General features: G+C 39.8%; 1 protein-coding gene across 2 annotated transcripts in view; it reads right to left on the bottom strand.

Moving 5' to 3' along the window:
* mpnd.S (MPN domain containing S homeolog) overlaps positions 1–1,384 on the bottom strand; it is a 36,686-nt gene extending 35,302 nt beyond the window's left edge. For both annotated transcript variants that reach the window (XM_041579847.1, XM_018243536.2), the window contains exon 1: positions 1,060–1,384. The gene's annotated coding sequence lies outside the window, so the exon portion shown is untranslated. The remainder of the gene's footprint in view (positions 1–1,059) is intronic.
* Between the last annotated feature and the right edge of the window lie 11,392 nt (positions 1,385–12,776).

Consider the following 12,776-nt stretch of genomic DNA (forward strand, 5'->3'; position numbering starts at 1 on the left):
TTACAATTTTGTTTGTGACAAGTGGTTGCTAGTGGTTAATTACTCTAGCATACATGAAACAACTTTGAAATCAATATGGAAGATTATTAGTAGGGGATCTAAAAAATAAAAGAAACAAACAATGAAATAAATGAATGAAAGAAATGAAATAAAAGAAATGAATGAAAGAAATAAATAAATTAGAAAGTTAAATTGAAGCTGCCAATAACCAAATAGCATTTTTAAGCTGCAGGCTGAAAAACCAACAATATCAAAGGCTAATAATAAAAAAAAATATATATAACACACATAATATAAATAATGAAGACCAATAGATACATTACTTAGAATAGGTCTATCTATAATATATTAAAGTTAATGTACAGTAGAACAGTGGCGTAGCTAGCTATGGCGGAGCCCAGGTGCAACCAACTTGCACACAGATACATTTCCAGCTGCCTTGTGGCTCTGGCAGGCACCAAAGGTGCCCCAAGATCGCACCCGGGCCAGCAACCCTGGTAGTTACGCCACTGTTCAATGCATAATAACGAGTCAATGGTGCCATCAATTTACCATCAATCTTTTATTTCTTTCTCTATGTTGAAATTGCATCTTTATAACACACTGGCATCCCACTTTCTGTATCATGTAATGTCTGGTGCATATGTATTTTGTCACATTACATTTACTGTCGTATTTACATATCAGGATACAGTACATAATATACATAACATGTCATGAGACATCCTTTCGTATACTATGTAAACTGCTAAAATACTGATCCTATGGCTCGCCTTATATCCTAATTGCACAGTGGTTTTTCCTTTACTACCAGCAGTTTTTTTAACTGTATATTGGTTACTTTCATATTTATGATCTTATTGCTTTGTAATATTTGCCCTACTGAGTACATAAAGGGCATCCTGTACTAATAAAAAATGTATTCATCGTGTCTCTCTTATGCTTACTGCACATTTTATTTAATAGCTGTGCTTTGTCTCTTTGTCTCCCCTTGTCAAAGCCTAAACTCCCTAATCTTTTTTTCTATTTCCCACCCCCACCCAAGTGTCAGAAACTGACCTGTCCAGGCCTCTGTGGTCTCAATTTCTGAAGGAACTGGTGTTAAATGAAGAATAGTATCCCTGGCATCCCCTCCTGGCATGCACGCTCCTGAGTCATTACATTTTAGTTCATGTCTCAGTAGGTGCTGGCGCTTTGTTTCATTGTAATCAGGCAGGACCACAGCAGACACATTTCCTGCACGGTGCTGTGATGGCTTCTTAAAATGCTGGTCCCCAAATTATTTTACCAAAGAACAGGAGTTGACCACAATAATTCATTGCTTGCAGAGGGAGACAGAAGGCGTGCATTTGCCACAATAAGCTGCAAAGCTGCTGTGTATGAGGTTGTAGCTGTCTCTCAGAGACAGGGATGGCAGTGGCAGGTTTGATTTAAAAAAACAGCCAAATTGAAAAATGTATGGGGATACAACATCTATGATGACAAACATTTTAAAGCAACCATATAACAAAACACATTTCAAATTAAGTCAGCAAACAGCATCTATTATGCTTTAAGACTCTCCATCCCCCACTTCTACCCCCCTCACCTCAAGCAGCAGAACAAAGGATGAGGAAGCTAAGGGTTTACAGAGGACAAATTAACGGCAGCTCAGAGGTGAGCTTAGGGGGGAGAAATGCCACCTTTTCTGGAAAGAAAATATGAACCTTCCTACAGTTTTATCTCTTTTCCGTATTAATAGCATTGGCATCAAAAATATTTTTTACAGAATAACATTATTATCTGCACCTGTGTCAAAAGAGTGTGTGGTGTAACACTATGTAAGCCTCAAAAATACCCATGTCATATTTAAGATTCACATCTCTTTATCAAACACTTAACATGGGTTAACACTTTTGAGCCTTCCCTCTTTACTACTGGTTCTAAATTAGCCCAACATTTAGCAAAATATATATATAAACCATAATAATCATAATCACAAATCTTTTCGGATTTAAAGTCTCTAAAATGAGTGTATCCACTTCAGATCCCAGAAACATGAAGCAGTGGGGTCACTTGGGATCCATGTGCTCTCAACCCCCTCCACTGCAGGTCCCACCCTCAGAATCAATACTCAGGGCTGGATTTACATAATGGGGGCCCCTAGGCCCACTTCCGTTCATCGCCCCTGTCCCCTCCAGTGGGACAGGAGCAATGGGGATTGTCGCACGGGAAATTTAAAAAATTATTATAATACCAGCACATCCCCAGTGTTTTTGAACCAATGTGGGTGTGGTTCGGCAGCATGCCGCCCCCCTAAAATCCTAAAATCCTAAAAGGTGGCCTTTCCACAAATCCGGCCTGTCAATACTAGACATAAGTGCAAAGGGTGAGCCAAAAAAGGTATTGGGTTAGGGTCTGATGGGCTCTGCCAGCCTAAAGCCCCTGTGAGCCAGAGGTAGACTATTATGGTTTCCTCACAATTATTTCTGTTATTAAAGTCTGATTAAAAATTGCTGAGATATTTGTTAGCGATGTCCTTCAGTTCAAACATACAGATTATATTCAAATATTCAAAATGAATCATTACAGTAGGAAAAGAAGCCTCTGCTCAATAGAACGTACAGTTTACAAAGAGAAGCAAGACACAAAGCATAGGGATGGGGAAAAGTTCAGGAGAAACCAAATGTGTATACTCAAGGAAAGATAGGCTATATGGGGTAAGCTTCTATAAAAAAAAGTGTGTTTTAAGAGATTGCTGGATGCAGAGAGATGCTGGCAGAAATCAGATGGAATCTTTTGAATGTTAGGGTAATTAGTATGAATCTTGTCCTGAAAAGTAGCAAAAGCCACTTTGGAGATTGGCAGAGTAGCATGGCAGAGGAAGAGTGGTTGCTAAAGTATAGGTGTATGGTGGCACTGTATATATAATAATAATAATAATAATAATAGGCAAGCCATTTTCTACCACCTAGTCTTCCCTAGACCACCTTAACTGTGCATGGACTACTGTCTTTTTTGTTTTTTTGCTTGCTGTTTGAATATTGTCAAAACACTACAGAAGGTGTAATGTATCTTGGCCAAACTACCCCCCCCCCAACTTTGAATGTCTCAATTAAAAATATATCACACAAAACAGCCAATAATGAAACACTGTAAACATATTTATTAACATAATGCAATGATAGTATTGGTTAATCCCATATTAAATATTGAAATAGTGACAATTCAAATGCTAAAGTCCCTCTGGCTGACACACAAATAAAACTGGCCATAGACTTGTTTTAGCCTTGTTTAAGCCTTGTTTTAGCCTTGTATCCGACGAATGATCGGATCTCACAATCTTCTGACCTGCCACCAACCTTTCCGATTAAATAAAGTAATAAAAGAACTAATCAGACAATGTTCTGCCTGTGACAGAAATTGTATGAAAGTTATGTCAGACAAATAGTAGTGACAATCACCATGGTACGAAAAATGTCGGTAAGATCCACACATGGTCCAAAAATTATACGGCCCTTCGATTCATGCGACTTTATCTTTGCATCTATGACCAGCTTAAGCACGTACATGCTAGGTACACCAGCCATTGCATGGCCTTTTGCCTTCATTTTTATTTTTTCTTGACAGGTAAATGACAATTTTTATACTATATATGGTCATATATACTCCCAATTCACCCCAGCCATACACCTTTACAGCCATATGACCTGAATCTGTCTCCAGGACCTCCACACATCCAGTTGCAAGTCCCAATCCTTTTGGGGTCTGCAAATCTAGACTATTGGGAGATATGTAAAAATGTCCTGTATTTTAGTGATTCTGGGAACGTTGTTGTTGTTGTTCTTCAAAAACCCAAGGAAACTCCAGGTTTACCCACAAGTCCGGTGGGTTTGGATAGGTTGAGGGTTGCGCTTCCCTGCTTGTGCCGATATCATCTTTTTTATCCTCAGATGATTGAAATGTACCTGTATGCTTTGCCTCTTGTATTACCTCTTGTATTTGATTGGTCGATTTTGTATGTATTCTTGTATATTAATTTATACACCTATTTATTGTAAAACACTGTGGAATACGTTGGTATTTTCTAAATACAAGTTATAATAATCATAATAATAATAATAATATGCTGCTCTAACATCATTAGAATGGGGAGAGGCTACACAAGCAAACACAGTAGTAGTTCTATTAAGTTTGGAAAAAACATGACCCCACATTAATATTGTATTTCATCACATGGATAGAAAATGGATCATTTGGGCAAGTTATTAATACTATAAATGTGTGAAACCATCTTAAAACATACCATACATTAAGGGGCATATTTATTAAGGGTTGAATTTCGAGTTTATGGGAGTTTCTAAAAATTACCATCAACTCCCATAAACTCAAAATTCGAAGAAAAAAACGACCAATCGAAATTTATTAAAAAAAAAAAGAATTTTTATATTCGGGTGAATAGGATCGAAAATCAAAAAAATTTGATTTTCAAAAGTCCACCAAATGACTCCAAATTGGTTGTAGGAGGCCCCCATAGGCTAAAACACCAATTTGGCAGGTTTTAGAATTGAATTCTTAAAAGGACAGTACAATTTCAAAATTCAAATTTTGATTTTTTTTTTTTAAACTCAAATCGAATTTGGAGTATTCCCTAGTCGAATTACACTAAAATAAACTCAAAATTCAAATTTAAAAATCTGAATTTTCAATTCGACCCTTGATAAATCTGCCTCTAAATGTGAATTGGTAATGCATACAGAGTGTCTAGTTTATTTGCGATGGTAAATACTTTACATAAGGTTGTATTTTTTCCAAATCACTCCTTTATTAGTAAAGTAGTTGGCAAGTTTGGCAGGAAAGAAGAGATGTGTGATTTTTTAAAAATGGGTGTAGAGCTGCTCCTGCCCTTAAACATGTGGTATGACACACTGTATGATCATTCTAGAACAGGGATCCCCAACCTTTTTCACCTGTGAGCAACATTCAGATGTAAAAAGAGTTGGGGAGCAACACAAGCATGAAACATGTTCCTGGGTGGAGCTAAATAAGGGCTGTGATTGACTATTGACAGCCCCTATGTGGACTGGCAGCCTACAGGAGATTGTTTGGTAGGACACCTAGTTTTTATGCAACCAAAACTTGCCTCCAAGCCTGGAATTCAAAAATAAGCACCTGCTTTGAGGCCACTGGGAGCAACATCCAAGGGGTTGGTGAGCAACATGTTGCTCACGAGCCACTGGTTGGGGATCACTGTTCTAGAACCATATGGTTTGCTACTGTCTTACTACTGTCTTACTACTGTCCTACTCACTTGTTACCTGTTTATTAACTCTATGTGTAAATATGGAAACAAATCGCAAAAAAACAGGCTCACCCCTCCCGGTACCACCATGACTTTGTGTACATTGTGAGCCAACCATTAACCCACCTCTCTCTCTCTCTCTCTCTCTCTCTCTAATTTCCCAGGGACCCCCCCATCCGTGTTTTAAAGGGACAATTTGGTGTAAAAATAATAGCTGGGTAAATACAGTAGATAGGCATAATATAAAATGTTTCTAATATAGTTAGCTCAAAATGTAATCTATAAAGTGTGAGGTTACCTGGTGGTCTAGTGGGGACTAGGGGCCCGGTGGGGACTAGGGGCCGGGAGGGGACACCCGCCGCACTCCATGCCCGCAGCCCTAATTCTTCCTTTCCTCTAGTGCAATCTGCTGTGGCAGCCGCGGCACTCACTTCTGGGTTTTATGCACCGAGCATCATGACGTCATCGAATTCTGGTGCAAAGTTTGAATATTTAAAGGGGCCAAAACTCATTGCCCTTTGTTAGGTCTACTTTGTTAGTTCCTCTGGCGCTTATTCTGTTTGATGTCTCCTGGTTTTGATCCCTGCTTGTCTGACTTTGCTTGAACTCTGCCTGAACCAACCACTGCCTGTCTGACCTTGCTTGAACTCTAACTGAACCAACCCTTGTCTGCCTGGCCTCACTATATTCTCGTTTGTCCCTTGGAAAGCTGGTGTTTCCTTCCATTGTAAACTCAGTAACGATCAGGCCCCTTTGCTTGTGCAGAACTTCTGCTTTGCTCCTCTTATTATAAACCTGGTGGCTACTGAGGACTCCTCCCGAAGCCAAAGGCGATTGCTAAAGGTGGAAGACTGAGCCGTAACCAGGAGCCTAGCACTAGTTCTGGGTTCTCCAGATTGAAAGTTCTTCCATAGGGCATGTGGTCCAAGAGGCCTCAGCCACATTTCAAAGAATGATGGACCACATTCTTAGGCCTAATCAGCACTATGCCTCCTCCTATCTGGATTATATGGTGATTTTTAGTAGGGATTGGCAGTCACTTCCCCAGAGTACAAGCCAGTGCCGGGCCAACTTAGTCGGGCGCCCAAGGCAACCCGACCGACTACATTGCCCCCTTCTGAAGTGCGCGCACGTACAGGCGCGCGCACGGGCGATCAAGCACAGAAGACGATCGTGCGCACGAGCAGGCGCAGAAGAGTGCGCGTCTAGGAAGGATGCGCGTCTGTGCGCGCCTAGGATTACATCGATTGCTGCTACAGGTATGGAAAGAAGTGGCCGAACTAGGGGCAAGGCGCAGAAGAGGTGCGGTGCCTGGCGCCCCTCCACATTTGCGCCCTAGGTATGTGCCTCTTCTGCCTACCCCTAGTTCCGGCCCTGGTACAAGCTGTTCTAAATTCCACTAGAGAGGCAGGACTGATCGTGAACCCCAAGAAATGTTCCATAAGCCTGTTATCTTGATTATACTAAAGGGTGGTATTAAAGCCTCAAGTAAACAAAGTATATTCAATTAAAAATTGTCCCAAACCTCTCACTAAAAACCAGGTCCACACTTTTCTTGGTATGGTGGGCTATTATTGCAGGTTCACTCCAAATTTTGCTACCATGGCTACCCAGAGAAGGCCTTCCAGGGGTTGAAAACAACTTTGTATGAGCATCCAGTGTTGGTCGCACCGGATTTCAAAAATAAATTTGTTGTATAAACCGATGCATCAGGTGTGGCGTGGTTTTGTCACAACTGGTGGGTGGAGAAGAACACCAAGGTAATTGTGAGCAGAAAGTTGACCCTGGCTGAAAAAAAATATAGTATTGTAGAGCCTTGCAATTAAATGGGCACTGGAAGCTTTGCAATATTATTTACTGGGCGGCCAGTTTATGCTCATGTGGACCACTTTCCCCTAACCTGGATGTCACAGGTAAAAGAAAGGAATGAAAGGGTAACATGCTGGTTCCTTTCTTTGCAGAACTTCAACTTTACAATGAAACCCTGAGCAGGCAAACTGCAGGGAAACACAGATGCATTGTCAAGGTATGGTTGCGAGTTGTGCCCAAAACCCCAGATTGAACAGAGGGGAAAGTATTTGACAAAGAGGTTTGTTCCAGTAGGAATTTTGTATATGATGGCAGATATATAATACCCAGTCTAAGGTACTGACTCCTTTAAATTTTCAGGGTACAGTGTCGGACTGGGATGCCAAGGGCCCACCAGAAAACCTTAGACCATGGGCCCACTTTTCAAACTAATTCTCTTCTTCCTTACTCAACCTCTATTCTCCAAGTCTCTTTTCTTTCTATTCAATAATCTATAATTCTATCTATTTAGCCTCTTTGTTCCCATACAGAAGTAGGTAATGACAACGAAACAGGCCAAATGGTTAGAAGCAGGAGGGCACTCTGACACTTAGGCCCACCAGGAGTTTTCCTGGTATCCCAGTGGGCTAGTCTGACACTGCCAGGGTAAGACAAACCAGGACACTGGAGCATTGTTGGAAATTACTCTGGCCAATTAGTTCACAGATGGGAATGCTTAAGGGGAGCCTGGGTATGCTGAGGTTTAGAGTAAGTTGGCAGAAGCTGTGAGAAAAGGCTGCCTGGGTAACAAACTGCCACTGATATTGGGACTCCTGAGAAAGACTGCATTGTGACTGCAGAAAGTGTACTTTGAAACCGACAAACTGGTGAGACTTTTGCTTTATTGCTTTTTTTATACACGTAGGTTATGCCTGTTTACGTTTCTATACTGTGAAAATAAACCACAGGCAGAAGCCTAAAAATGTTGTGTTGCCAACCTGAGCCTTCTGTCTCGTCTGTGTCTGTGGATCTGTTTGGCCTGACCCTTATCCGCTGCTATGAGCAGTTTCCCCACACTATCTATCTATCTATCTATCTATCTATCTATCTATCTATCTATCTATCTATCTATCTATCTATCTATCTAAATCCTGGTAAACTCCAGCACTCTTATGCCACCATGCAGCTATGCAAAAATCCAAATCATATAGATGCATTAGACATGCATACCAGGAAAATGTTTTCAATAATATGAAAATATTAAGCTGGTGTGCACCTATTTGATTGGGATTTTTTTATATGTAAGCACGAGGAACACTCAAGGCACTCAGCTGTCACACACATATCTTTATGAATATAGGGTCAGTGACATACATACATACAGTTATATAACTCTTGTAACCTAGTTACAAGGAAGTAAATTTTAGTTTATTTAAATAGCACAGAGAAAGAGAGAAATTTGTTCTACTTTCTGTATTTCTATTTCCTTCCACGACAGCATTCACCAACATGAGTATTCCTCACCTGGTCACGGGACAGGAACGGTTTAATCACAGGTTATGAGTACATGCTCCTCTTTGATCCCCTTTGTCTTAGTATCCAAGCCCTAGAAGGGTGGGAGGTTGGTGGATGCTGCCATGGAAGGTGATTTTAAAATGACAGCAAGTAGGACAAATTTCTCTATTTCTTAAAGGATCAGTAACACCAAAAAAATAAAAGCATTGTAAAGTAACTCAAATATAATGTACTGTGGCCTTGCATTGGTAAAAGTTACATGTTTGCTTTAAAAAGACTACTATGGTTTATATAAAGAAGTTGCTGTATAGCCATGGGGGCAACCATTAAAGCTGAAAAGGAGAAAAGGCAGAGGTTACACAGCAGATAACAGATAAGCTCTGTAATAGAATACAATGGGACTCTACAGACTGCATCTGCTCTGTAACCTGTGTCTTGAATGGCTGCCCCCTTGGTTACACATACATTTTCTTATACAATCCATTATAGTCTTTCTGACGCAAACACACCAGTTGTACCAGTGCAGGACAACACAGTTCATTGTATTTTCAGTAACATAAACACTTTAATTTTTTGGTGTTACTGTTCCTTTAAGACAACATGACTACCTTCTCCAAAAGAACAGAGGAACAACAATGGATGCTTATCTATATTTATTATGAATGAACAAAAGGCTTGCAAGACATTTCACCCAAATTGAGCCAAACATTGAACATTAATTAATTAACGAAAGTGTGTAATGAAGTCCATCCAGTGGCCTTACATATCACTGATCACCTATAACAGATAAGCTCTCTAGAACACCATTATATTCTACAGAGTTTATCTGCTATGTAACAGACTCCTTTGAATGTCTGCCCCCATAGAAAAGGCTGCTAGTTTAGGTAAAGTAATGATAATGGGGGATTTTAATTACCCAGATATTGACTGGAGCAACGGTACTGCTAGATCAGTTAATGGGAAGTTTATAAACTTATTGCACAACAGTTTTTTAGCACAGGTTGTTGAGGAGCCTACCAGAAAAAATGCTATTCTTGATTTAGTGATCTCAAATGACCCAGAACTTATAGCAAATGTGCAAGTCATTGAACCCCTGGGTAATAGTGACCATAATGTTATATCATTTAATGTCTGGTGCAAAAAACAAAAATATACTGGGGCAACAAAAACCATGAATTTTGCAAAAGCTAATTTTAGTGCCTTGAGGGCTGCCCTACAGAGCATTAATTGGGGCATTAGGTTTTCAGCTAAAAACACAGAACAGAAATGGTTGTCCTTTAAAATGATATTAAATCATTACTGTTCTCAATTTATTCCCTTAAGGACTAAACGTAGAAGCTCTAAGAATCATCCTGTGTGGCTTAATACAGAAGTAAAGAAGTTAATGGGAAAGAAGAGAAAGGCATTTAAAAACTACAAATCTGTAGGGACAGAAGCTGCATTTAATGAATATAAACACTGTAATAAATGTTGTAAATCAGCAATCCGGAAGGCTAAGAAAATAAATGAAGAGTTAATTGCGGTGGAGGTGAAAACTAACCCTAAAAAGTTTTTTAAATATATTAATAGTAAAAAGATGCAGGTTGAGAGTGTTGCTCCATTAAATAATGGTACCAGTATGGTTGTAACAGATACAGATAAGGCAAATGTGTTAAATCAGTTCTTTTCTTCAGTGTATACAATAGAGGAGTCTGGGTTCACAGGCTCACTTAATAACTGCACGAATGGTTCAGCTCAATCTAGTCTGTGGCTGACTCAGGATATGATTCAAAAAGCTTTAATACAAATTAATGTAAACAAGGCTCCAGGGCCTTAGTTCAGTTTTAGACCAGCCCTTGTTTCTGATTTTCTCAGATTCACTGTCATCTGGTATGGTGCCTATGGATTGGAGAAAAGCTGATGTTATTCCAATATTTAAAAAGGGATTACGATCTCAGCCTGGCAATTATAGGCCAGTAAGCTTGACATCTGTGGTGGGCAAATTATTTGAAGGCTTGTTAAGGGATCACATTCAAAATTTTGTCCTAATGAATGGCATTATGAGCAACAATCAGCATGGCTTTATGAAGAATAGGTCATGTCAGATGAATTTGATTGCATTTTATGATGTGGTAAGTAAGATTCTGGATAGTGGGGGGGCAGTAGATGTGATCTATTTGGATTTTGCCAAAGCGTTTGATACTGTGCCCCACAAACGACTGCTTTCTAAACTAAGGTCTGTTGGGCTTAATGAAGTCGTTTGCACGTGGATAGGAAACTGGCTACAGGATCGGGTACAGAGGGTGGTTGTTAATGGGACATTCTCTACTTGGAGTAAGGTTCTTAGTGGGGTCCCCCAGGGCTCAGTATTGGGTCCACTTTTATTTAACTTGTTCATTAATGACTTAGGGGAGGGTGTTGTAAGTAATGTATCAGTGTTTGCAGATGACACAAAATTATCCAGCCCAATTAATTCCATCCAGGATGTGGCATCCTTGCAACATGATCTTGACAAACTGGCAATCTGGGCAGCTAAGTGGCAAATGAGATTCAATGTTGATAAATGTAAAGTCATGCACCTGGGATGTAAAAATATCCAAGCCACTTATACCCTTAATGGGACTGCACTAGGCAAATCCATTATGGAAAAGGACCTTGGAGTCCTTGTAGATGATAAACTTGGCTGTAGCAAGCAATGCCAGTCAGCAGCATCAAGGGCAAATAAGGTCTTGAGCTGTATTAAAAGGGGCATAGAGTCAAGGGAGGAGGGGGTCATTCTTCCACTGTATAGAGCACTTGTAAGGCCCCATCTAGAATATGCCGTACAGTTTTGGTCTCCATCACTCAAACAGGACATTATTGTATTAGAGAGGGTACAGAGAAGGGCAACTAAGCAGGTAAAAGGTATTGAAAATCTTAGCTATGAGGAAAGACTGGCCAAATTGGAGATGTTCACGCTGGAGAAGAGGCGCTTAAGGGGTGATATGATGACTATGTATAAATATATAAGGGGATCATATAATAATCTCTCTAATGCTTTATTTACCAGTAGGTCCTTCCAGCTGACACGAGGTCACCCATTCCGATTAGAAGAAAAGAGGTTCCGCCTAAATATTCGGAAGGGGTTTTTTACAGTGAGAGCTGTGAAGATGTGGAATTCTCTCCCTGAATCAGTTGTACAGGCTGATACATTAGATAGCTTTAAGAAGGGGTTGGATAGCTTTTTAGCAAGTAAGGGAATACAGGGTTATGGGAAATAGCTCATAGTCCAAGTTGATCCAGGGACTAGTCCGATTGCCATTTTGGAGTCAGGAAGGAATTTTTCCCCCTCTAAGGCAAATTGGAGAGGCTTCAGATGGGTTTTTTTGCCTTCCTCTGGATCAACTGGCAGATAGGTAGTTAATAAAAAAAAAAAAAAAAAGGTTGAACTCGATGGACATGTGTCTTTTTTCAACCTTACTTACTATGTTACTTACTATGTAACTGAATGCAGTACACCTAGTGACAAAGGAATCCTTGAGTTACTACCACCTCTGTAACTCCAGGGTTCCTACAGTGGCCTGTGTTAATCGCTGCAGCACACTTGTTCCTAAAGAATTTTGCACATGTCATTTTCACATCATTTTATTTTAGCAGCACCTCTTGATACTCTGTTTTGCAAATGGTGCCACATAACTGCTTTTCAATAACCTTATATGTTACAGGGATATATTATTGTATTGAAATTAAGTTTGAACAGTATGTGTACTATTTAACTGAGCAAACATTGGCACCTATTTGAAAATCTTAACCTTGCTCAAGAACTTTGCCAGCTCTATATACTCTATATACAGTATCCTGTTAGTTATAATTTATCTACAAGCATGCAGGAAGTACAGTGTGTTTTTTCTCTCTCTGGGGAATTCTCAAGTCTAAAGGTTGTCTTTTTTTATTATACCTAGTACAGTTTTTTCCCACATGCTAATTAACTCTTAATTGCACAAGAGAGAGATTGGTATGCGGCATCTAGACAAATTAATATACTGGGAAACCAAATCACTGTATTGGGCTGATAATAACTGTTACAATCAGCTCCTAACAGTACATGAACTGTAGCCCTAGATCCTAATGTAGCTGTGAATTAGGAGGTAATGCGTGCAATGATTATGAAATGTATTGATGTAAAGGTCTGATGAATCACACTGGTTGGACCTCAATGGATCTGTGCCATTTT

This window comes from Xenopus laevis, chromosome 1S, assembly GCF_017654675.1.
Source record: "Xenopus laevis strain J_2021 chromosome 1S, Xenopus_laevis_v10.1, whole genome shotgun sequence".
Taxonomy (NCBI): domain Eukaryota; kingdom Metazoa; phylum Chordata; class Amphibia; order Anura; family Pipidae; genus Xenopus; species Xenopus laevis.